The following is a 23,027-nucleotide window of genomic DNA, read 5'->3' as shown; positions in this document are numbered from 1 at the left end:
ATCAACCTGGGTCACTCAGTGAGTCTAATGCCAGGTGGTTCACTGTCAGCATATTTAAAACACAGAACAATTTGGGGAAAGATTTCCAGGCAACCATCAGTCCAATTCCAGGTGCATACTGAAGCTTAGGTGTGGCTACACCAAGAGGGTGGGTTCTATAGCTAAAAGGCCTAGAATCTAGTATGGTCTCTGATCATAGCAGAGAGGTCAACAGACCTTAAAGGAAATGTGGCATCTCCTCTAGGGATGGGTAACGGTCTAGGGAGGGAAGGGTCTGGGATAATCATTCTGGGAAATTTGGGTGAGGTCTGTCCCTTCAGATAGCAAAAATGTCACCAGGACATTAACAACCTCCACTCTCAGCTTTCTGGATGGAATGTAGGTGTTTGATTTTTATCTCCTGTCAACTTGTCTGCATCTGGAATTAAAGCCCAAGTAGATTGGTACACCTGTGTGTGACTTGTTCTAGACTGGGTCATTTGAGGTTGGAAGGCGTACCTGAAATCTGGGCCACACTTGGTGGCGGCCTATATAAAAGACGTGGAAGAAGAGAGCACTTGCTTGCTCTTTGCCTATTTGCCCTCACTCTCACTGACAAATTAATTCACTCATTGCCAGAAGAGCCTATTGGAAGGGGGGGGTCATGATCCCAATGTATACTGAAGGCTATCTGAGACATCCAGCCTTATGGACTGAACAACTACTGGATTCTTGGACTTTCCATTGGGAGACAGCCATTGTTAGACAGGCTGGGCCACAGCCTGTAAACCATTCTAATAAATCCCATATATACATACACATACACACATATATACATATATGTGTTCACTCTATCAGTTCTAATCCTTTAGAGAACCCTGATCGATACACTCAGGCATACCATCTTTCTGGAGCTCACTAGTGACCTATGGCTAACAGCCACTGTGCTGGACAGAGAAGATATAATGTGTCTACCATTACAGGAAGCTCTACTGACTGATAGCACTTTATTTTCATTTATTAGAATTTCATTGCATCTTATTTATTTATTGTGTATGTGTGTGTACATGCCACAGTATTTGTGCAGAAGTCAGAGGTCACCTGGTGGGAGTTCGTTCTCTCCTTTTATCATTTGGGTTCCAGAGATCCAACTGAGGTCATCATGTTCTGTGGCTGTGTTACCCACTGAACTGTGTTGACAGCTGCCTATTATTTGTTTTCAGATAGGGTGTCTTAGGGTTTCTATTGCAGCGGAGACACCATGACCATGGCAATTCTTATAAAGGAAAACATGTAATTGGGGCTGGCTTACAGTTTCCATTATCATCATGTGGCAGGCAGGCAGACGTGGTGCTGGAGAAGGAGCTGAGAGTTCTACATCTTATCTGCAGGCAGTAAGAAGCAACTGTGGCTTGAGTATATGAGACCTCAAAGCCCACCCCCACAGTGACATGCTTACTCCAACAAAGCCACACCTCCTAGTAATGCCTCTCCCTATGGGGGCCATTTTCTTTCAGAGAGCCACATAAGATCTCACAGTGTAGCCCAGGATGACCCAAGATTTTCTATGTAGCCCATATTGGCTGTGATGGTTGATTTTGGTTGTCAGCTTGACTGGCTCTAGATCAATGGAGAGACAGTCACTGGGTGGGGCTGTGAGGGTATTTCCTGAAAGAATTAACTGAAGGAGGAAGACCCTCCCTGGTACCTGGCAGCACCTTCTGGTGGCTCAGATATAGAAGTCTGGCAGAAAAACAGGTCTGCCTTTGCCTGCCCTCTTTTTCTCCCTGCTGGTGAGTGCATCTACTCTGTTGTTGCTGATGCTATGGCTGCCAACCTTTCCTGACATTGGAACCCAGCTTCTCCAGCCTTCCAGAGTGGGCAGAAAATCAAGAGTTGCAGGAATCCTCTAGGCTTTCAATGTCAGACTGGAGATTGCTGAGACATCTAACTGAGCTGCTTACTGGATCCTTAGCTTCTCCCATGTGCTTACAGCCACTATGAGACTAAAAGCCACTGTCATAAATCTCGTGTGTGTGTGTGTGTGTGTGTGTGTGTGTGTGTGTGTGTGTGTGTGTATTCATTCTATTGGTTCTGTCTCTCTAGAGCAGTAGTTCTCAACCTGTGGGTCATAACCCCTTTGTCAAACCTCTAGCTCCAAATACATTATGACTCATAACAGTAGTAAAATTACAGTTATAAAGTATCAATGAAATAACTTTATGGCTGGGAGTCAGCACAACATGAGAGACTCTATTAAAGGGTTGCGGCATTAGGAAGGCTGAGAACAACTGTTTTAGAGAACCCTGACTAATACAGTTGTTTTGAACTTACAGCAATCCTTCTGCCCTCGACTCTTGAATGATTACATGTGTAAGTCATAATTGTCAGCATGGTTGTTTTTTTTTTAAAGATTTTGTTTATTTATTATTTGTACAGTGTTCTACCTTCACGCCACAAGAAGACACCAGATCTCATTATAAATGGTTGTGAGCCACCATGTGGGTGCTGGGAATTGAACTCAGGACCTCTGGAAGAGCAGCCAGTGCTCTTAACCTCTGAGCCATCTCTCCAGCTCTGTCAGCATGTTTTTATTTGAATGCTTTTGTTTGGTAGCATTGACATCAAATCTAGGGCTTCATAGATTCTGGGCAGAGGCTTTATCACTGATCTGCAGACCAGGCCCAAAGTTCAATTTTCTGAACTTGTAACAGGCTTTTGTTTGGGCCACCAACCAGCTCCCAAATGAAGACATAGTCTTAATAGTAATTATGAATACTTGGCCTTATCTTATGCTTGTCCCACTAGTTCTTATAACTTAAATTAACCTGTTTCTTTTCATTTATGTTTTGTCTTTCTACCATTCTGTGTGTCCTACTCCTTGTCTGTCTGTCTGGCAAATGCTTGGATGGCTATCCCACAGCATCTCCCTTTCTTTCTCCCTTGTTCTCATCTCCTCTCTTTATTTATTCTCTCTGCCTGCCAGCTCCACTTATCCCTCCTCTGCCTAGGCCATTCAGCTTTTTATTAGACAAATCAGGTGCCTTAGACAGACAACCTGAAACAGTAACACTTCTTGACACAATTAGACAAATGCAACATAAACAAAAGCAGCATATCTTTACATTGTTAAATATTCCAAGCCAGGCCTTAATGACACAAACCTTTAGTTCCAGCACTTGGGAGGCAGAGGTGGGTGGATCTCAGTGAGTTTGAGGCCAGCCTGGTCTACAGAGTTAGCTAGTTCCAGGACAGGTTCCAAAGCAATACAGAGAAACCCTGACTCAAAAAACCAAAAAAAAAAAAAAAAAAAAAGTAATATTCCATAACATAAACAGATGTAACACATCTTTGCATAGTTAAAGTGATATTCCACAACAGGAACTCCTCGTGCAAGCTCTCCCTTATTTACTGTCATTAAGTGGACAGCCAGTGTCTGGTCTCTCCCATACATTTTCATTCAGAGTGGCACTACATGCTGCCATCTCTTTTCACAATGCTGACTAATTAATAGGTGTGCACTTTGCCAAAGCTAGCCCATACAGGATCTCTACCTCCCAGGAATTGAAGATTGATCCTAAGACTCTAAACCAGGTTGGCTTCAAGCTCACAAAGATCTGCCTGCCTCTGCCTCCAGAGTTCTGGGATTAAAGGCCTGTGACTTACTAGTGTTATCAGTGAGCTCTGGGTCAAATGAAGGGACCCTACATCAATGAATAATATGGAAAATGAAGAAAGAATTTGCTTAATGTCAGCCTTGGGCCTCCACATGCATACACAGCAATATACACACGTGCACAAACACACACACACACACACATATGCATGCAAACATACATTTCACACACAGAGACATCAGAAAAACCAAATAACCCCTACATCAAAACAAAACCAACCAAGCAAGTAACATGATTAGCTAAAAACAAAGCTAAATAAAAAGTAGCATAAAACAGAACAAAACTCAACCAACAAAAATCCACCACTAACTCTCCTTGGCAGGAAATTAAACCTAAAATTGACCATAATGACCATAATATACCTTTCCATATGATTCTTTCCCTCAATGGAGCCCTCTGTTGTGACACTTGCTTATAGCCAGCCATACATGGCGAGCTCTTCGCCAATTCTTTTCATTTTCCAAGATCCAGCTCAATGTCACATCCTTGCTATTCTTGCCCAAATTCCCTGCACTATTTCATACCGAGTGGCTGTAATCTCTCTTTTTTAAAGCTCCAATAGCCTATCACTTTATCCCTCTGCTGTCCTTTCAGATCAAAAGCAGTGCACCATGAAGGGGCCTGGTCTCAGATAGGCCTTCTTCCAGACAGGCCTCTCTGAGTGCTTAGACAGTAAGGAATTTCCCATAGCCCCAGAGTTGATCTTCAACTTTTCAAACTCAGAAGCCTGATTTTTACAGTGATCAGAGTGGAACAGTCTCCCATATTGGGGAGTTTTGAGAGTCACACACTCACAGAAACTGTTATTTACATATACCAGAATCTGATTGATTTATAAAGAACAATAAAACTATTTTTTGCTTCTTTTGGTTTTAGTGGCACATACCTGCAGTTTTAGCTACATAGGAGGCTGAGGTGGTGGATGGCCTTGAACCTAGACGTTGATTCAAGGCTAGCCGAGCAAGAGTGAGACACTCAAACAGATGTTTGCTGGACCAGCATGCAATTACATCAGGAAAGCATGTGTGATAACTATTCTTAGTTGTCAACTTGAGTACATCTGGAATTAACTAAAACCCAAGTGACTTGGTATACCCATGAGGGAATTTTATTGATTGAATCATTAACATCCAGGGTGGGTTAGATTGACCTGAGACCTGGGCTATACTTTCTGATGTATAAAAGCCAGTGGAGACATCCAGCCTTATGGACTGAACAACTACTGGATTCTTTCTGTTGAGAGACAGCATTGTTGGATTAGCTGAACCACAGACTGTAAGCCACTCTAATAAATCTTATAATATATATGTCCAATGCTAATGCTACTGTCTTAGGTTGGGTTTTTATTATTGTGAGGAAACACCATATCATGGCAATTCTTATAAAGGAAACATTTAATTGTGGTGGCTCACTTACTGTTTCAGAGATTCAGTCTATTATCATCACTGTGGCATGCCAGCTGGGGGAGTAGTTGAGAGTCCTACATCTTGGAGGCAAAAGGAAGTTGACTGACTCACTGGTCAGTATCCTGAGCATATGAAACTGCAAAACCCTCCCACCCCCGCCCCAACAGTAACACACTTCCTTTAACAAAGCCATACCCACTTCAGCAAAGCCAGACCTCCTATAGTGCTACTCTCTATTGTGGTGATAATCTTGCTTATACAAATAAAGCTTGTTTGAAGATCAGAGGATGGAGCCAATTACATTCAAACCACCAGAATTACCTTCTAGGACTACATTGTTTTGGGATGTCACTGTTGATCAGCTCTTTTTCTCAAAGAACTTCTCAAAACAGGGTATAATTGAATCACTGGACAAAACCAATTAAGCTTCTGTTTCTTAAATTATATTCACACTTGCCTTCTTTGAAATTCTTCCCATATGACTTGACCAGAGTTTGTTTTGTTTTGTGATCGTATTTGTAGATAAGCTCTTGGCTTATTCCCAGAGAGCTTTGGCAACAGCCAAAGGAATCACAGTGATTTATAAGAACAGAGATTTATTTCTTGCTCAAATGGCATTATATATCATATGCATTAGCTGTGACTCTGCTCATTTTAATTCTTGGAGATGCAGATTTATTTGTGATGTGCTGTTCTCATGGCAAGAGAAAAATAATACCACAGGAGCATGGACAGTTCATAAATTGCTGCTTGGAAGGGTTTCAAGCCATCATTTGGAAGGCAGACGTAAGTGAGAAGTTCAAGGTTATCTTTGATGATACAGCAAGTTCAAGGCTAATCTGGGTTACATGAAGCCCTGTCTCTCCTCATACTTCTAAGTACTGACTGGGCCAAAGGCCCTGTAAGAACTAGGCAGACACTCAGCAAGTTACATCTCCAGCCTTCTGTTCCTATTTCCTTGATCAAAACAATGCAAAGTTGGTGTCACATGCCTGGCACTAGAGAGGTGGAGAGAAGAGAGTTCTGACCTTGTTTCAAACAAAACAGAACCAAGGTGGGTGTCATGTCTCAGGCATGTAATCTAAGCACTTGGGAGGTAGAGACAGGAAGATCAGGCATTTGTGGTCATCCTCAACTATATAGCAAATTAGATACCAGCCTGGGATATTTGGGTCACTATCTAAAACCAAGCAAAAATAAACTAAGACAAAATCTAGGCTGGGGAGATGGTTCAGTGGGTAAAGTGTTTGCCTTGACATCATGAAGACCTGAGTTTGAAGTCTCAGCACCCATGTGAAAGCCACATGTCTAATCCAGCATAGATGGCACAGATTTAGGCTGATCCCTTGAGCTTTCTAGGCAGCCATCCTATTCCAGTTGATGTCCTCAGTGTCAATGAGAGAGCCTGCCTGCAAACAGGAAGGTGGGGAGCAATGGAGGAAGGCACACTCTGGCTTCCATCTGTATGTGAGTATGTTTACACAAACATGTACATATAAAATGTACATGTCACAAATATACAAATTAAAAAAATTTAAATTAAAAACTAAAAACAACAACAAAAAGATTCAACCATCTAGCCATCCAAACTTCAAAACAGGGCCAAACTTACTGAGATTAAGGTTCGAAGTACAATTCCCTAGGGACTTGCCATACAGGAAGGACTTTAGAAAGGGAGGGAGGCACAAGGACTATGGCTAATAACCCAGGCCACAGCAAGGACTCATGTTCATCTCCTGTACCTACTATATTGTTACCAGTTATAATACTGGTCACTACAATACCAAAATATTTCACTGTTGGCAAATAACTCCCTTCCCTGTGGTCCCCTGCAACACAGTATTCAGAGACCCTCAAATGAAAGGTTAGCAAGTAGCACAGGATACCTTTAGGATCCTAAATGGACTCTCCCTTTTCTCCCCCCCCCCCCAGTGCTGAGGATCTAACTCAGGGTGCTACTCACAGTGAATACATGGAACTACTCTAAATGGACTTCTTTTTATTATTTTTAATTTTATGTGTCTATGTGTGGGCATGTGCAGGTACCCTGTGAAGTCCTGAAGAGGACACTGGATCCCCTAGAGCTGGAGTTGCATGTGGTTGTGAGCTCCCTCGTGGTTGCTGGGAGCTGAACTCAAGTCCTCTGCAAGAGCAGTACACAACCTTAACTGCTCATCAGCATTATTTCCTAAGTAGGTATTTGTTGGTTTATTTCCTCTACTATATAAGACTTACGTTTAGTTCAATTCTAAGAGCAACCTCATTTTCAGGCTCTGAAGGGAAATAATCTGCAGTCCCTATACACTGTCCATACATGATTACAGCATAATAATCTCTAATAATTTGAGCTGTATTTCGCACCATTTTCACAAATATAATTTTCTAATATTGGCGGAGTTATGTTTTTCTTTGTTTAGCTATGTTTGTCTTTATCAACCCCTCACTCCTTAAATATAGCAAGAGGTTGAACTTCTTTCTTTCTTTCTGTATGTGTGTGTACTTGTGAGGGGTATGCGTGTAACACAGTACACTAGTGGGGTGTAGAAAAACCACCAGAGTCTGTTCTCTCTACTCACCACATGGGCCTCTGGCACTAATTCCCCCATTATCTGGCTTGGAGGAAAGTGTCTTTATTGGCTGAACTATTTAGTTGACTTGATTTTGAACTTCTGATTGGATGAAAAAAAAAAAAAGAAATAAAAAGGAAAGGTATGCTCCTAGGTATGGTGGAAGAGAAAGTTTATTATAGATGAAAGTGAGAGTGAAGGAAGAGGCAGGGACATCTGGGAGAATCCCAGACAGGACTCGATCAGGCTGAGCTGGGCTGTGTGTGTGTGTTTTGGGGGGTGGGGGATGATAAACATATATAGCAGCTAGGAGGCCAAAGATACAAGAGGGTCTGCATTATATAGGAAAGAATCTCTGTGGGAAGGGCAGTCCAGCCCCTGGGCTGGAGAGTTCAGGGTAGAAGGTAGGGTATGCCAGCCACACGTAAAAGGTAGAGACTGAGGGATGATGAGAGAACCTGGAGACTGCCATTCATCCTGGATTCCGTGGAGGGTTGACATTTAACACTGATCTTTCTACTTTCACCTCCAGAGTCTTGGGATTAAAGGCATGGACCACTACATCAGGTTTTATGCCAGGCTGGGGATCTGAACCATGCCCCCAGGCCTGCCTCCTTTTTCTTTGGCCTTAAGCATTTTACTTACTTTACTCCTCAGCTACATCCACAGTGCAGTCAAAATACAATTTATTAGGGGTTTTCAGTAAAAAATGTCTCTTTTAAGAAGACATAGTTTATGTCTATAATCCCAGGGCCACAAAGGCTAAACAAGGAAGATTTTGCTGAATTTAAGGCCAAAGTGGACTACATAATTAATACCAAAGCAACCAGTTATAGCAAGACTCTGTCCAAAAACAAGAATTAAAACGGTGAAATACTACCCCCCCACCCCCCCTCCCAGGCAAATGGCCAGCTTTCAGGGTGTCACCTCTGTGCTTTAGCATCCTGAGTGCTAGGGTTAGATGCATGTTTCACCACACCTAGCCCTACAAATTGTGTGTGTGTGTGTGTTTGCCCGGGTAGGAACATGCTGCAAAAGGCAACATCTGGATGTCTTCAATGGCAACTCCACCCCATTCTTTTTGTTTCTGAAGACAGGGTTTCTCTGTGGCTTTGGGGCCTTCCTAGAACTGATTCTGTAGACCAGGCTGGCCTCGAACTCACAGAGATCCACTTGCCTCTGCAGTGCTGGGATTAAAGGTGTATGCCGCCAACTGCCTGACCATCATTTTTTTTTTTTTTTTTTTTTTTTTGGACACAGGGTGTCACCACGTAGCTTTGGCAGGACTGGAACTGGATTTGTAGACAAGGCTGCCTTGAACTCGAGATCCTCTTGCTTCTGCCTCCCAGGTGCTTGGTTTAAAAGCTATGTACTACCATGCTTGACCCTAACCTATTTTTATAGACAGGGCCTCAAAATGAAGTTGGGAGTTTGCTGATTTGGTGAGACTAGCTTGTTTCCTTTTTAGCCCTGAAACTATGGGCAGGCCAGCGTAATGCCTGAATGCCAACACCCTGTGACAGCTTCCTACATGGGTGCTGGGAATCTAACTCAGGTCTTCACGATTGAGTCACGCACTTTAAAAGGAGTCACCTCTTTAATCTTTTATGCGGTTCTCAGGTTTGAACATGTCATCACCTTTTTGGTTCTGTTTTTAAGTTATATTTGTCAGTGTGTGCGCGCGCGTGAGCACGTTCTGAGGCGCACGTAAGATCAGAGGATAACTTGCAGGAGTCTTTTTCCGGTCCACCACGGGTTCTATAGACTGAATTCAGGCCGTCAGGTTTGCTGAGCCATCTCTCCGGCCCCGGAGACTTTTTGAACTCGGAATGCTGGCGAAGTCCTTCTTTCCCCACCTTTCATTTCCTTTGCAAACGAAACGCGGAAAAACCATTCGCTAAAACTCAGAAGCACGTACACCAAAGCTGAGATATGCAGCGATAGAACGTCCTCGGAGGTCACCAGTAAACGCCTCCTGAGCCCCGGGAAGGGGGCGGGGTCAGGAAACTCTCAGACCTCACCATTCCGTTTTGCCCCGCCGGCGGCCCTTCTCAATTCTCGCGAGACCTGAGGCGGCTCAGCCGCTGCGCACTACGAGGTGTTAGGAGTCAAGGCGCGGGGAGAGGGGGAGGGGCGGGGGGAGAGACGGTACAACGGCGTGGCCGCCATCTTGTTTGCGCCCCCGCTCCGCGCGCGCTCCGTTTCCCGTGACGCACGCTTCCCCCTCCCCTCCACCGCGCCCGGGCCTCTGCATTGCCCGACGGCGCAGCAGCGCGGGGGCGGCTGCTTTCTTTGCTGGACTCCGGAGCAGAGGCCTGTGAGTGTATGGGAGCTCGGACGAGGAGGGTGGAGAAGGCGGCGGCGGCCGGCCGTGGGGGCGGCGCTTCCGCCTCTGGCGGAGATCTCACTTTCCTCCACGGCAGCCGCTGCACTTCGGGAGGGCCTGCCGCCGCCATGTTGTGTCTCCGCCGGGCCCGCCGCTGTCGCCGCGGCTGCGCTCGCGGGGTCCGTGCGCCTGGGCCCGCGGGCTTTCTCCCATTGGCGGAAGGCGACTGCGGGGGGGCTCGCTCGTGATTGGTCGGCGGCGGGGAGGCCGCGGACCTGGCACCTTATTGGTCACGCCGGCTCCGGCCTGGGGGGGTGATGAAGGAATTGGCGGCTGTCGGGATGCTAGCTAGCTGCTCAGACTCAGGCGTTCGGGGCGACCGTTCCCCTGTGCCACCGTGGCGAGGAGAGTCCCGGGCGAAGCCGGGGCCTTAAGGAGAGAGAAAGAGTGGTGGCCAGGTTTATGGCCTTCAAAAGGGGACACTCCCAGAGGCGCTCAGCCAACTACAAGATGGGGGCGTGCAAGCCCCTGGTTTGTAAACACCAGGACAGGAGTCACAGGACAAGGGTCTTCGAGATCAAGGGGTGTTAGTCGTAGAGCGGGAACCACTTGGGAATGACCCTGAATAGAAGTCTGAATGCATGTTATGTGATTAGAGGGCCTGAGAATCAAAAACACACAATCCGATTAAGGATTCTGCTGTAGAATTAAGGTTTGGAAACCCGGAGGGCTTGGGTGGGGCCCCAGAGTCCTGGCATGGGGTGTGAGAAACCGGTAAACAGAAAGAGGCATCCCACTGGATAGGCGTGTCCGGTTTTAGACACTGAATGCCAAATTTAGCCTTGTATTAAGTAGGCTCTAGAAGGTATTTGCATAATTGAGAAGTTAAGATTTACAGGGTTTGGGATCGTGCTAGTTTTGAGATGTTTCATATGAAGTTTTCCTGCTCTTAGAAGAATCCAGGGTCAGAGCTTTGTGCGTGATAGACAAACTCTACCAGCTGAGCTACATTGATCTCTTTATCTTCAGTTCAGAGGTACTGAATCATATATGGTCTGTGAATCAAACTCAGGAATAATAAAGCTACTTCTACCCAGTATTGAGTGCTGACTTTTGTACTAGCTGGGGTCTATGTGCATTTTATGTCACACAGATAATAGCAGTGCTGTTCTCATTCTTTGAGGAAACAGTTTAGTAATTTGCTGGAGCTAGGTGCCCTGTCCCTGATGTGGTGTTCCTAGAGTTCCTGTGGGCAGGCTGAGCCCAGGAATTTGATTTCAGTCTGTAGGATATGATGAGATTCTAAAAGCAAACCGAAACCACTAGGAATTAACTTAGTTCACAGCTAGTAAATGACTGAGTCCAGGTCTAGAAACAGGTCTGTAATTCTCGATTCCTACATTATTTATAGAATTGCTCCTCTCAACATCTGTTCCCTCCTCCTCCTTCCTCCTCTTCACTCTTTCCTCTCTCCTTTTCTTTTGAGACAAGGTCTTATGTAGTTCAGGCTATCCTTGAACTCAGTATATAGCTGATTCCTTTCATTCCCGATTCTTCTGATTCCACTTTCTGAGATTACCCAGAGGGTTCCATGTTTGTATCTTGGAGCTCTTATTTTTTAATTTGAAATTTTTATTATGTTTTAATTTATTATGTATGTTGGTTGTGTGAGCCATAGCATGCTTGAGGTCAGAGGATAGCTTGTTGGGTGTATGTTCTCTCCTTCCAGCGTGTGAAGTTGATGTGTTGCATTCCAGTTCTCAGGCTTTGTGTCAAGAGCCCTTATTCGGTGAGCCATCTTGCTAGCCTGGTGCTTAATTTATATTTTATTTTTGATAGGCTTTCACTATGGAGATGGCTGACCTAGAACTCATAGAGATCCTCTCTTTCTTATTCCTGAATGCTGGAATTAAAGTTGGGTGCCACCATGACCAGCAGGAGCCCTTATGTATTTGTTTTGTCTTTTTTTTTTTTTTTCTTTTCCAGACAGGTTTCCTCTGTGTAGTCCTGGCTGTCCTAGAACTCAGAGATCCGCCTGCTTCTACCTCCCAAGTGCTGGGATTAAAGTTTGTGCCACCACTGCCTGGCTAGAGCCTTTATGTTTAAAGTCTTATTACCTTGGTACCATACATACCTTGTGGTGGAAAAGAAAAATGCATGTATTTTAGTTCAGAAAGTTAACTGCAGCTATTTTTAAGCATGTTCTTTGTGTTAAGGTCCTAAGGAGTGAGAGAACCTTGTCAAGGTCACTTAGCTTTGCAGAGAGATAAGCCATGTCTACCTTCAGTCACTGTATAGCTGACTTCATTCCATTGGACAGCATTACCTCACCTATAGAATCAGTGACTTGCTGGTAGAGAGGACTCTTTAAAGCAGGTTCTTCTGCTGGGGATGTGGCTCAGTTGTTAAGAGTATGAGCCTACTATGCAGTAGCTCTGGACTTGACCTCTATCGTCTGATAAACTGGACCTGGTGATACATAGTTGTAATCCCAGCACCCAGGAGGTAGAGAAGGAAGGAGGCTCAGAAATTTGAGGCCTATCTCTGAGATACTCTGAGATATATGAGACTCTGCCTCTAAGTAAGTAAGTAAGTAAGTAAGTAAACAAATTAATTAAAATAAAATAAAATAAGAATAAAGGCAGGGTCTTTCTATATAGCTCAAGCTAGCCTCTAACTTGGGATCCTCTTGTCCCAGACTCTGAATATTTAGTCTACAGGGTATATTTTGGCTTTTTTCTTTAACCCCTTTGGTTCTTTGGAAGGAGAATGGCAGAGGACATACTGAGGGTCACAGATGACCTTGAATTTTACTCAGTACATTTTTTTTTTTGTTTGCCCCCCCCCCCCCCCCCGAGTTTCTCTAGCTCTGGAGTCTGTCCTGGAACTTGCTGTGTAGACCAGGCTGGCCTTGTAGCTCACAGAAATCCTCCTGAGACCTGGGGTTAAAGGCAAGCACTACCACTGCCCAACTCAGATATCACAATTTAAGAACATCCCTTAGCTAGTAAGTTGTTCTTTTTCTTTTTACTTATTACAGAGGAAATTGGTTGTGAGTTATCTAATGTCTTATAGTCTTTCTTTTATTTACTCAGTTTCTAATGCATGGACTGGGGCAAATTAGGAAGGTTAACGTACAGCTCATTTTTGTATTTCCCCTGCAGAGACTCACAGCACCCAGAATATTTTTAGCAGATTAACTGCAGGAGGAAATGGATTTCATCTTTGACCACAAAGTGCCTGTGGGAAGGGATGGTATAGCAGCTGATTTTGAAGTTGGACCTGGGAAAGATTTGTGTCTACAGTTTCTGCAGTCTCTTTACTCTGTGCTTTGGTATAGTCGTCTCTGAGTTTTAGTTTTTTTCTTTTTTTCTTTGTAAAGTAGTAATTACAAGAAATGACGATAATGGCATATGAGAAGATAACATTGTGGGCCTTAATAAATGAGAGAACTCATTTTCTTTTTAGAGCAGCATAAAATGTGCTGTTCTGACATCCAGTTAAAGCTTTTCTGACAAGGAGGTCTTTGATAGTTTTCTCCTCTTTTATGTGCAGCAGGGTTCCACATGGGGGAGCAACCTCAATCATTGGGCTGTTGTGGCTTAGAGGCTGATTTTCCATGGGCCAGTGTGAGGTCAGTCTTAAACTTCTACATGTACAAAGTGGTTGGGTAATTTGTTTAGGGAAAAAGTTTTCTTATGATAGTCTCTGTTAACTCCCAGTTGCAACCAGTAAAAGGTGGTGGTGGAATGAAAAGCTTTTCATATTTGCTAGAAGCAATTATTAAAGTTGGAACAACCAGTATTATTCTGCCCAAAGATTTACAGGTTTTTTTTTTTTTTTTTTTTTTTTTAGTTTCTCTAATGTAGAAAATTTTTGTTGAAGTTGGATTTTGGTTTCTGTGTTTTGTAGTCACTGGTGTAACTTTGTTGTTGTTAGCAGAAGATAACATTGTGAAAAAAATAATCTGCCTGCCTACAAAACCTTTTGTTAGGTTGAAGATTTGTTTGTACCCTTCCACCTCTCTTGTTTCTCAGCAGTAACTGTGGTCTTTGCGAGGTCCTCACAGACATCTCCAGTAAGGGCTTATGTTCCCAGTCTGCAAAGTGGACTTTCTAACGGATGTAGTTTAGAGAGGTGAACTACACTTCTACCTTTTCTGCATTTGAATGTTTCTAGGATAGCGTTAAATTAAAGGTTTAAAATTTCAATGTCTGAGGTACATAGAGGTGTCCTAGTTAAGCTGTACTGTCCATTTAAAGTCAGTAGTATGTAAGATTCAGGGATTTCCCTGAATGTGAACCATAAACAGTATTTCAATAAGAGAAGAAAAGAGGGGGTTGGAGAGATGGCTCAGTGGTTAAGAGCACTGCCTGCTCTTCCAAAGGTCCTGAGTTCAATTCCCAGCAACCACATGGTGGCTCACAACTATCTGTAATGAGATCTAGTGCCCTCTTCTGGCCTGCAGGGAAACATGTAGACAGAACACTGTATACATAATAAATAAATATAAAAAAAAAATAAGAGAAGAAAAGAAATGACTCATACAGAGTGTTTTGTTTTTGGTTTTTCAAGACAAGATTTCTCATGTAGCAGCTCTGGCTGTCCTGGAACTCACTCTATAGACCAGGCTAGCCTTAAAATCACAGATAGCTACCTGCCTCTGCCTCCTGAGTGCTGACATTAAAGGTGGTGTGTACCATTACTGCCTGGCCATATATAATGTTTTATGTCATGCCACTGGTGAAAAGCTATGAGTTTCTAAAGCTGTTCATGGTACCTAATTGCCTCAGTCCCTAGATTCAGAAGCTACCAGTAGTCTAGGTAACTGTATGAAGTGAGATATTTTTTTTTTTTTTGCTCAATGTTAAGAATGCATATGATGTGTCCATTTTAAAAGAATGATGGCTAATGAGTTATATATCATTTTCACAGTTGAATATCTTTGTCACTTATATTTTAAAAATTACTACTTTCCTGAGAGGGCTAAATACCATAGAACTTGTTCATTATGAATTAAAAAGTTTAGGAAGTGGAGTTTGCTTGGTTGGCAGTAATCTGGAAGCAAAATATTTTGTTTATATTTATATTTTCTGTAATACTAAGTTAAAAAAGGAAAAATGTGTATTAAACTTTATTATAATAATAATGTATTCATTTATTTGCTTATTTAAGGCAGGATCTCTCTACATAGCTGTGACTGTCCTGGAACTTATTATGTAGACCAGGCTAGCCAAACTCACAGAGATCCACCTGCCTCTACCTCCCTAGTGCTGGGGTTAAAGTAATATGCTACCACACCCAGCTAGTGCATTAAACTCTTAACTATTTTAGAAAGCTATCCCAATCAAGTTGCCTGGAGTCTTTCCTTCTACAAAATGTGTTACTGAATAGTGACCAAATGAAATATAGTTTTTACAGTTCTTAGTCAGGCTTTTGTACATGTAGGTTTGTGAAAACTAATAAAGGTTTTGTGCTATGACCATTGTGTAGTGGAGCTCAGGTGAGAGTTCTAGGGCAGTCATGAATTAAAAATGAATATTCTGTGCAAGATAGCTGGACCTATGTTGGAAAAGGACTTTTCTGAGAATGAGATATGTCTCAAAAGTGACAAATTCTTAGAGATTATTATTATTTTAAAGGTTATCCAATCTAGTCAATATTATAGAATTATTATAATTAGTAGCAGCTCAGACAGAGAGAGGGGGAGAGAGAGAGAGCACATGCATTTAACAAGCACATTATTGTATTCTGCTTGTATCATTAACCACTGAGTTCTGGACCATCACAATAATTCAGTGGGTGAAAGTGTTTGTCATGCCAGCTTTGATCCTTAGAACCTAAGGTAGACATAGAAGAACCTCTGACCACAATAGCCCACACATAGAGTAGTAATAAAATGACATCACAACCACTGAATCTTATTGATTAAAAAAAAAAACTTAATAGTCCCTTTCCTCCCACCTTCCCCAACTCCCTCTCTTCTCTTTACTCTTTCCCCCTTTCTCATGCCCCCCCCCCTTTTTTTTTAAACAGTCTTTCTCTATTTAGTCCTGACTGTCCTGGAACTCAATATGTAGATCAGTCTGTTGCAGAATGCACAGAGCTCCTCCTGTCTACCAAATGCTGAGATCAAAGGTGTGTATCACCATGCCTGGCCCCTTCTCTCTTTTGAGGCAGGGTCTAATATACTGTGTAACCCAGGCTGACCTCAGCCTTCTGAGTGATGAGATCACACATATACACCAGCATGCTTGGCTTCTCATTCGTATTTTCCACTGATGACTGCTGCCATACCAAAGGCTCTTATTCTTAAGATCTTAACTCCCCCAGGAGGCCCTCTGATCAGCTTGACATTTAAGTAGGCCTATGGTGAGGTCCTCTGCTTATCCTCCTGTAGCACTGTGCATATGTCCTTGTAACTAACACAACATCATGGTCCCTGGGTTAATTTTCTTATAATAGACTTCAACCCCATTGAGGACAGACACTGTCTGGTTTGGTATTCAGGACTTAGCACTATGCCTATGCCTGTAAGTATTTCTTGAACAAACAAAATTAATCTAGTCTTTCAACCTTGTAGTACAGGAGTCTGGCTGCAGTAGAGCTTTAAGGAACTAGCTTGAGGCCATTAGCTACACAGTCATGGTGATGAAGAATTGGTCTAAATCTGTCTAGGTACAGTCTGGGCTTTTTTATGTGCCACTCCGCATGTCCGCTCTTTTTTCTTTTCTTGATTTTACATATCCTTGTCAAGTGTTGAGACAGCCTGTGACTAAGAGTCCCATTCATAGCTTTCCAGGCAGCTTGTCCCCATGTTTGAACAGCTGAGAGCTGAAGTAAGTTCCTCCAGAATAAGTTTTCATCCATTGGCCTCAATTTATGCTTCAGTTTATCCCTGCCTTCCCCTCTCCCCTTGTGTGTTTTAACTTTAGCAGTGTAGTTTAGACTGGCCCTGAAGACTGTTTTGTTTTCTGTTTTTTTTTTGTTTGTTTGTTTTGCTTGTTTTTTGTTTAAACCAAATGATTTAGAATTTATCATCTATCAACCATTCTCCCTTCCTTTTGTTTTGTTTTCTTCAAGACAGGGCTTCTTTTTGTAGCTCAAGTAAACATTTTCTAAGTACCACTGCATTGCTCTAATTGTTCCTGGTCTACCTTTGTGAAGTATCTTAAAAATTAATTGTTAGGGTGGTTTGTAGTTAGGATTGAACCTAGAGTTGTGTGTGTTTGTGGGGAGGGAACAAGTGTTCTACTACTAATCACCTCTCTTACTTTTTTAGATGCTATCATCCGGTCATCCTCCTGCCTTATCCTGTAGCTGGGATTATAGGTTTAGTTATTTCTGTCTTCTTTTGAAAATATGTTGACACCAAAAAAAACAAAAGACAAACAAGCTTTGAAGTGGGTTTGATTTGGGAAGTAGCTAATAGTTGTTCAGCACTAAGTCAGGGGAAAGATTTGTGTCAGAAGCTGTAATCCAGTGAAGAGCTTGCTTATAACTTTTTTTTTTTTTTTTTTGAGATTTGGGTCTCTGCTGCATAGTCCTGGCTGTTCTGGAACTCACTATGTAGACAAGTTGCCCTTGAACTCACAGAGATTTGCCTGCCTTTGCCTCTTAAGGGCTGGGATTAAAGGTGTATGCCACCAGGCCCCTCCTAATTTGTTTATAACTTTTTAAAAGATTTAAAACATACATTAAAATACAATGTTTTGACATTAAAATAAGCTGACTTTTGTGTCTTTAAGAAAATCTAGAGTTCACAGGGCAGTAGACCAGTATTCCTAAACGACCATTTTTGTTAGAACTGATAATTAGTATTTGCCTCTTTAGATTGGACATTCACTCTGCAGTATTCCCCAGTTCTCACTATCCCATTTACTGACACTGGCTAAAGTCAACATAGATTTCTATCTTTTCAGGGGGTAGGAGGGGCTTGATTTGTTTTGAGACAGGAGTTTGTTGCCTGGTAGTTACTCTTTGCAGTTAGGGTGTCTTTGAACTCTTGGAAATCCTGCTTCAGGGGTTACTGGGATTACAAATGTGCACCTTATTTATATATTGATGCTGAGCACTAGGGATACATGTACAGAGCCATAGTTGCTGCCTTGAAGAACCTCTTCTGTAGTAATAAGGATGTTTTTAAAAATATAGTATGAATAAAGCACTATAGTAAAATGTGTGTTTAGATATCTGAATTCTACCATAGTAGATTTGCTTAGTGCTCTCTTTTACCTCATCTCTCGTGTAAGTTAATTCTACTTTATGGTTTTCAACATGAAGAAATGAGCTCAGAAATGCTTAAGTAGTGTGGCTAAGATCAAACAGCTAATAAGAAGTTAGCTACAATTCAGAAATGAGTGTTTTGGCCAAGAGCATGAATTCTCACCCTTCTGTGAGAGCACTGAAGCTTGAACTGTAACCTGAGTTACAGGTTTTCTCGCTTAAATGATGAGAGTGTGTTTTAGGATGAGTAGATGCAATTGTGTGGTGCAGAGGGCTGCCAAGATGCAGGGCCAGGGAAGAATGAAAGTTAGAGTCCCAGGTATCCCATGAGACACCTAGTCTACAGTAGTATCAGCTAGGGAAGAGAAAGTGTTGCCAAATAGAAATTCATTCCCACTGTGGTTTCAATTCTACTGTGGTGACTGCTGGTGAGGAATAGGAGTTGAAATGTTTTTTCTTGTAAACTGCCAAGAACTAATAAACTATGCCCAAGGCCTTCACAGAGTAGCAAGGGTCTTGATTGGTTTAATCTGGTACATCAAAAACAGGGTTGAAAGGCAGACTTTAGAACAATAACCAGACCTCGGCTGTGACTGGTGGTGAAAGGCCTGGATTTCCGGCCTAAAAACCAGGGGTTTTTTGTTCCAGCTGGGAGTCCTCTTACACAGTTCTTTACAGCTGAAGAATTGCTTGCTGCAGGAATACAGGGCATAGAAGAGAAATTACCACAAGTCTTGTTTTCTTTCTGCATGGTGTCCTGTAAAAACAAGAAAGTAGAATTAGATGGCATTCAGCACTTCATATTTTTTCAATGGTTATTCAAGCACAGCATAATAAACGTTATATGCATTAACTCATATATTCCCTACAGTGTATACAAACTGTATTATAGATGAGCAAATTATGGCTCAAGCTTAGTCTGTCATACAATTAAAAGCTAGGTTGTAGAGCCCAAAATCTATAGTTACTTTGTGGTCACCCCTGGTGACCTTCAGTACCTTAGAATGTTTCTAGAAACAACAATGAACCAAATAAAACTATTAAGCTCTCCTGAGATAAGTGCTGCTGCTTATTTAACAAACAAAGCAAAAAATCCAGGGTCTTGTTATGTAGACCACACTGGAATTCAGTTTTGATGTCATAGTAGGCATTTCCCCTTCCATCATATTTTCAGTAAGTTGGATTGGAGTATTGTGGTAAACTTCTTTTGAATTGTTACTGTCTCTGCCACCAACTTCATACATTACCCCCAGATCATCCTATTTTTATTTGTTGGTGTTTTAAAATAAAATGCATAGACTTGGTACTGTGCTTTTAAAATTACCATGAATACAAAGACAAGCACCTTTTAAAAATCCTCAAGACTGTTGTATGGTCATAGTTTCACTTTGACTATTGAGAAGGCTGAGTTTTTCTTTGATTAACCCTGCGGTTTTATTCTTCTGTTAATGATCAGTGGAAACCTGGAGATAGGTGGTCACAACTTTCCAACCTTGTGCACATTGCATCTCTGGTTTACTGCTTTAGGTTACTGTAGCAATATCTTACAGACACTATTGGTGGCCAATCAGAAGCAGTGAAATTACCTTCAATTTTTTAAATGGAACTCTGTAGCCAATAGGAAATCCTTTGGGTGGGAAAAGTAGCGACCCGACCCTCTCCTTTGGTTTTTAAGAACAATTCTAAATTTGCCCTTCCCCGTTTTTGAAGCCCATGAGACCATATGTGTCTTTTGTGTGCATTTCCTGGGTATTTCCAATCCTTAAATTGTTAGGTTTGAAGTGAAGAATCTGACCCCTGTTCTGCTTCTCAAGGTAACTTTAAAACAGGAAGTGTACAAAGGAGGTAACTGATGACGTGAACAGCCAATCATGGCTTTGTGTTCTTAGCTGATAAAACAGCTCAGCCAATGGGACTGCTTTGGAGGCAAGGTTTGGTGTCAAATAGCAGGCTAGATTGAATGCCTTTGACTGTTAAAGTGGAAGGAGGCTGCAGGCTTCATTGGAGCCTCAGAGTTTTTCACTGAGGCAGGGGTCAGCTGAAAGACAAAGAAAAATGGCGAATAGTTTGCTGGGGGGTGGAAGGACAGCTGTTCGGGTTTTCTCTGGAGTGAACATTCCAGACTCAGGTTTCTGCATCTTCTGCTGCCTTTTGTCCTCCGTTTTTTTTTTTAGGGGGAGGGATAGGAGTGACTTAAATTCTCCCTGTCCGAGGAGATATAAATAACTCCATGTAAAATTAATGCAGTTCTCGGTAAGTTTAATTCTTTGTTTTGTGTTGAGATGATAGAAACTGTTATCTTCAGAGAATATAGACTAGTTGCACTGTTTCAGAAAATGGCCACTTTACATTCCATGCATACCTTCTTGGTGCACCTAGATTACCTTGCTCTGTTTAGATTTTGCATGTCCTTCAACTAGGATTTTCATACTTTAATATCGACAAGACAGATGCAAGAAGGGCTAATCATTTTTTCATGGGCACACAGAAGCAAAGCACTGTGTCTTTGCACTGGGTAAACTTAACTGTTTTCTAAATAATTTTCCTTTGTTCAAGTGCACTGAAGCTTTTCTCCAGAATAAGCTGAGTTGTCTTAAGGGTTTTTCTATTTCCATGCACTTTGTTGACACACATCTTTTTAGAGATAGCAGTCATATTAATGCTCTCTCAATATGTTTGAAAATATGATTTACAGCTGATGCAGGTTCTAATAGGGAAGGCCCACATGCCAGTCTGAAATTCTGTAACTTTCTTGATCTACCTGTGTGCCTCTAGATTCTAATAAGAATCAATTGAGTAAGACTTTGTTGTAAAATGTTATGTTAGTTTAATGTGTTGATTAGTTTAGAGGCCAGTTAAAATTCGAAGTGACAAGTTTATCACATTTTTTGTCAGCTGTTGATTTGGTCCTTTAAAATGATTCAAGCAAAATGCCTTTCATTTTCAATATGAAATATTTAAGGGGTTTGCCTGCAGTTTGTGATTAGAAAAGTTAGGAGTGTAGGTAGCCTTTTGCCCTTGATATTTACCCCTTTTTAAAGGCTGTGAAGCTAATAGAGGTTGCTAATCAGTGACAAGTCAGTTCTTGGGAATAGTGGAATCATTAGTCCTATGTGCTAAGATCTCTAATACGCCTGGCCTTTAAAAAGCAGTTCTTTGTTTTTCTCTTTATTTGCAAATACTGAATGAAGGTCATTGGAACATTCCTGCTGCAGATTGAGAGTAGAGCAGTGAGGCGGCAGCAGCTCTGGACAGGGACCGGAGCAGGCCTGGCTAGAGAAGTTTGGAAGGTGTTGATTTGCCTTCCCTTCCTCTTGAGGAAAGGATTTACCTGAGAGTATCCCTTGGGATTTACATGTAGACACTTCCAGCTGGAGTGGGATAACAGCCCAAGTTACTAGATGCAGGCCTCTGTCGCTGCTCTTAAAAGTGACCTTGAAAAACTGCCGAGGAGTTGAATGATTGAAGGACAAAGTTTGTTTATGCAGATTTGAACCGAAAAGCTCTTTTAAGATGAAGGACTGGACTTCTGGATGTTCTAGTCCAGCGGTTCCTAGGAATCTAACAGAGTTTAGATTCGGAGTTCTTAAGTAATAGGCTGGCATCCATTCTCTCCTTCCCCTGCCGTTTGTATCTCACCTTCCACCCCTAGGAAAATATTCTAAATCCTTCTGATAGGATACTTGAGTGAATTATCTAACAGGTTCAGAATTCACTGCATACTTCTCTGTCACCCTTGTAATCTAGAGGGTTCTTAGTGAAGAGAATGGTATTCCAGGAGCTCAAGTAGTTCGATTTGTGAAACTCTTTTTTGGAGGATTGGAATGCTGATGGTAAGAAAAATTTCAATTTAGGGGAATTTTAAGTCCTAAGAGAAAGGAGTATTGTTAAATATTATATTTTAAGTGTATTTTGTATAGGCTGTTGGTGCATATTAGTTGTTTCGAGTGGTATGTTGGTTTAAAAAACAAACAAACAAACAAAAAAACCAGGTATCAGTGACCTTACTGGCTGTAAGAAAGGCCTGGAGCAGAGGGATAAAAATGAAGGTAGGGAAAATAGGAGACTGAGGCCAAACTCTGTACACTTCAGAACTTTGTAGAGTTAGTTGCTTAAGAACATCAAGCCATGCTTTCCATTATTTTAGGTTACCCACTGCCTGGGAAAACACAGGCATGCCTGTGTGAAGCCTGAAGCAGCTGAGGTGTTTCTTATATGATGAGTGGCATTTATGGACCCTTCATTTGATACTTCATTGAATGACACTTATACAATTCCCTCATTAAACACATTAGACTTGAAAACCTTTTCTAGACAAAGGAGGAAAACTTTATATCCAGAAAGAGCAAAAGCCTTATGGGATTAACCATAGCCCAGACTGGAAGTGGCAGGATGGGTGAGGCGCAGGGAGGCTTGGATAGGATAGGTTGTTCACTCTGATGACAGACAGTATTTTGAGGCAGTAGCATGTAAACTATTTAAAGCCAAGAGTCCTGTGTTCATATCCCAAGAGTCAGCTTGTAAAAACAGGCTATCACTGCCACTCAGTTGGTAGAGTGCTTGTATAGCATACAGGACACCCAGGATTTGATTCCTAGCATTTCATAAACCAGGCGTGGTGGCCCATACCTGTAATCCCAGTACTTGGGAGTGGGGAAGCAAGAGTATCCAGGAGTGCAAAGTTATTCAAGACCAGCCAATGTCTCAGAAAAGAGACTTAGATATAGCAGCTTGGAGGGGGGGGTGGGCTTGTAAATGTATATGGATAGTGTACATGTGCTTTCATGTGTTTGGGACAGGGTTTGACCTTGAGTGATTTCCTTTATCATCCACTTTCTCAGTTAAC

The 23,027-nt window shown here is 42.1% G+C and overlaps 1 protein-coding gene across 2 annotated transcripts in view; it reads left to right on the top strand.

The window, feature by feature from the left end:
- The first annotated feature begins 9,796 nt into the window (after nt 1–9,796).
- The window catches only part of Nfyc (nuclear transcription factor Y subunit gamma), a 62,819-nt gene continuing 49,588 nt past the window's right edge, over nt 9,797–23,027 (top strand). Inside the window, exon 1 of one of the 2 annotated variants that reach the window (XM_051188693.1) lies at nt 9,797–9,946. The gene's annotated coding sequence lies outside the window, so the exon portion shown is untranslated. Of the gene's footprint in view, nt 9,947–20,176; nt 20,435–23,027 lie in introns of those variants that run through there. The other variant, XM_051188695.1, reaches the window with a different exon arrangement.

The sequence above is a fragment of the Phodopus roborovskii genome, unplaced genomic scaffold (genome assembly GCF_943737965.1).
Source record: "Phodopus roborovskii unplaced genomic scaffold, PHOROB, whole genome shotgun sequence".
Lineage (NCBI taxonomy): Eukaryota > Metazoa > Chordata > Mammalia > Rodentia > Cricetidae > Phodopus > Phodopus roborovskii.
This window is presented reverse-complemented; position numbering and strand designations above follow the sequence as displayed.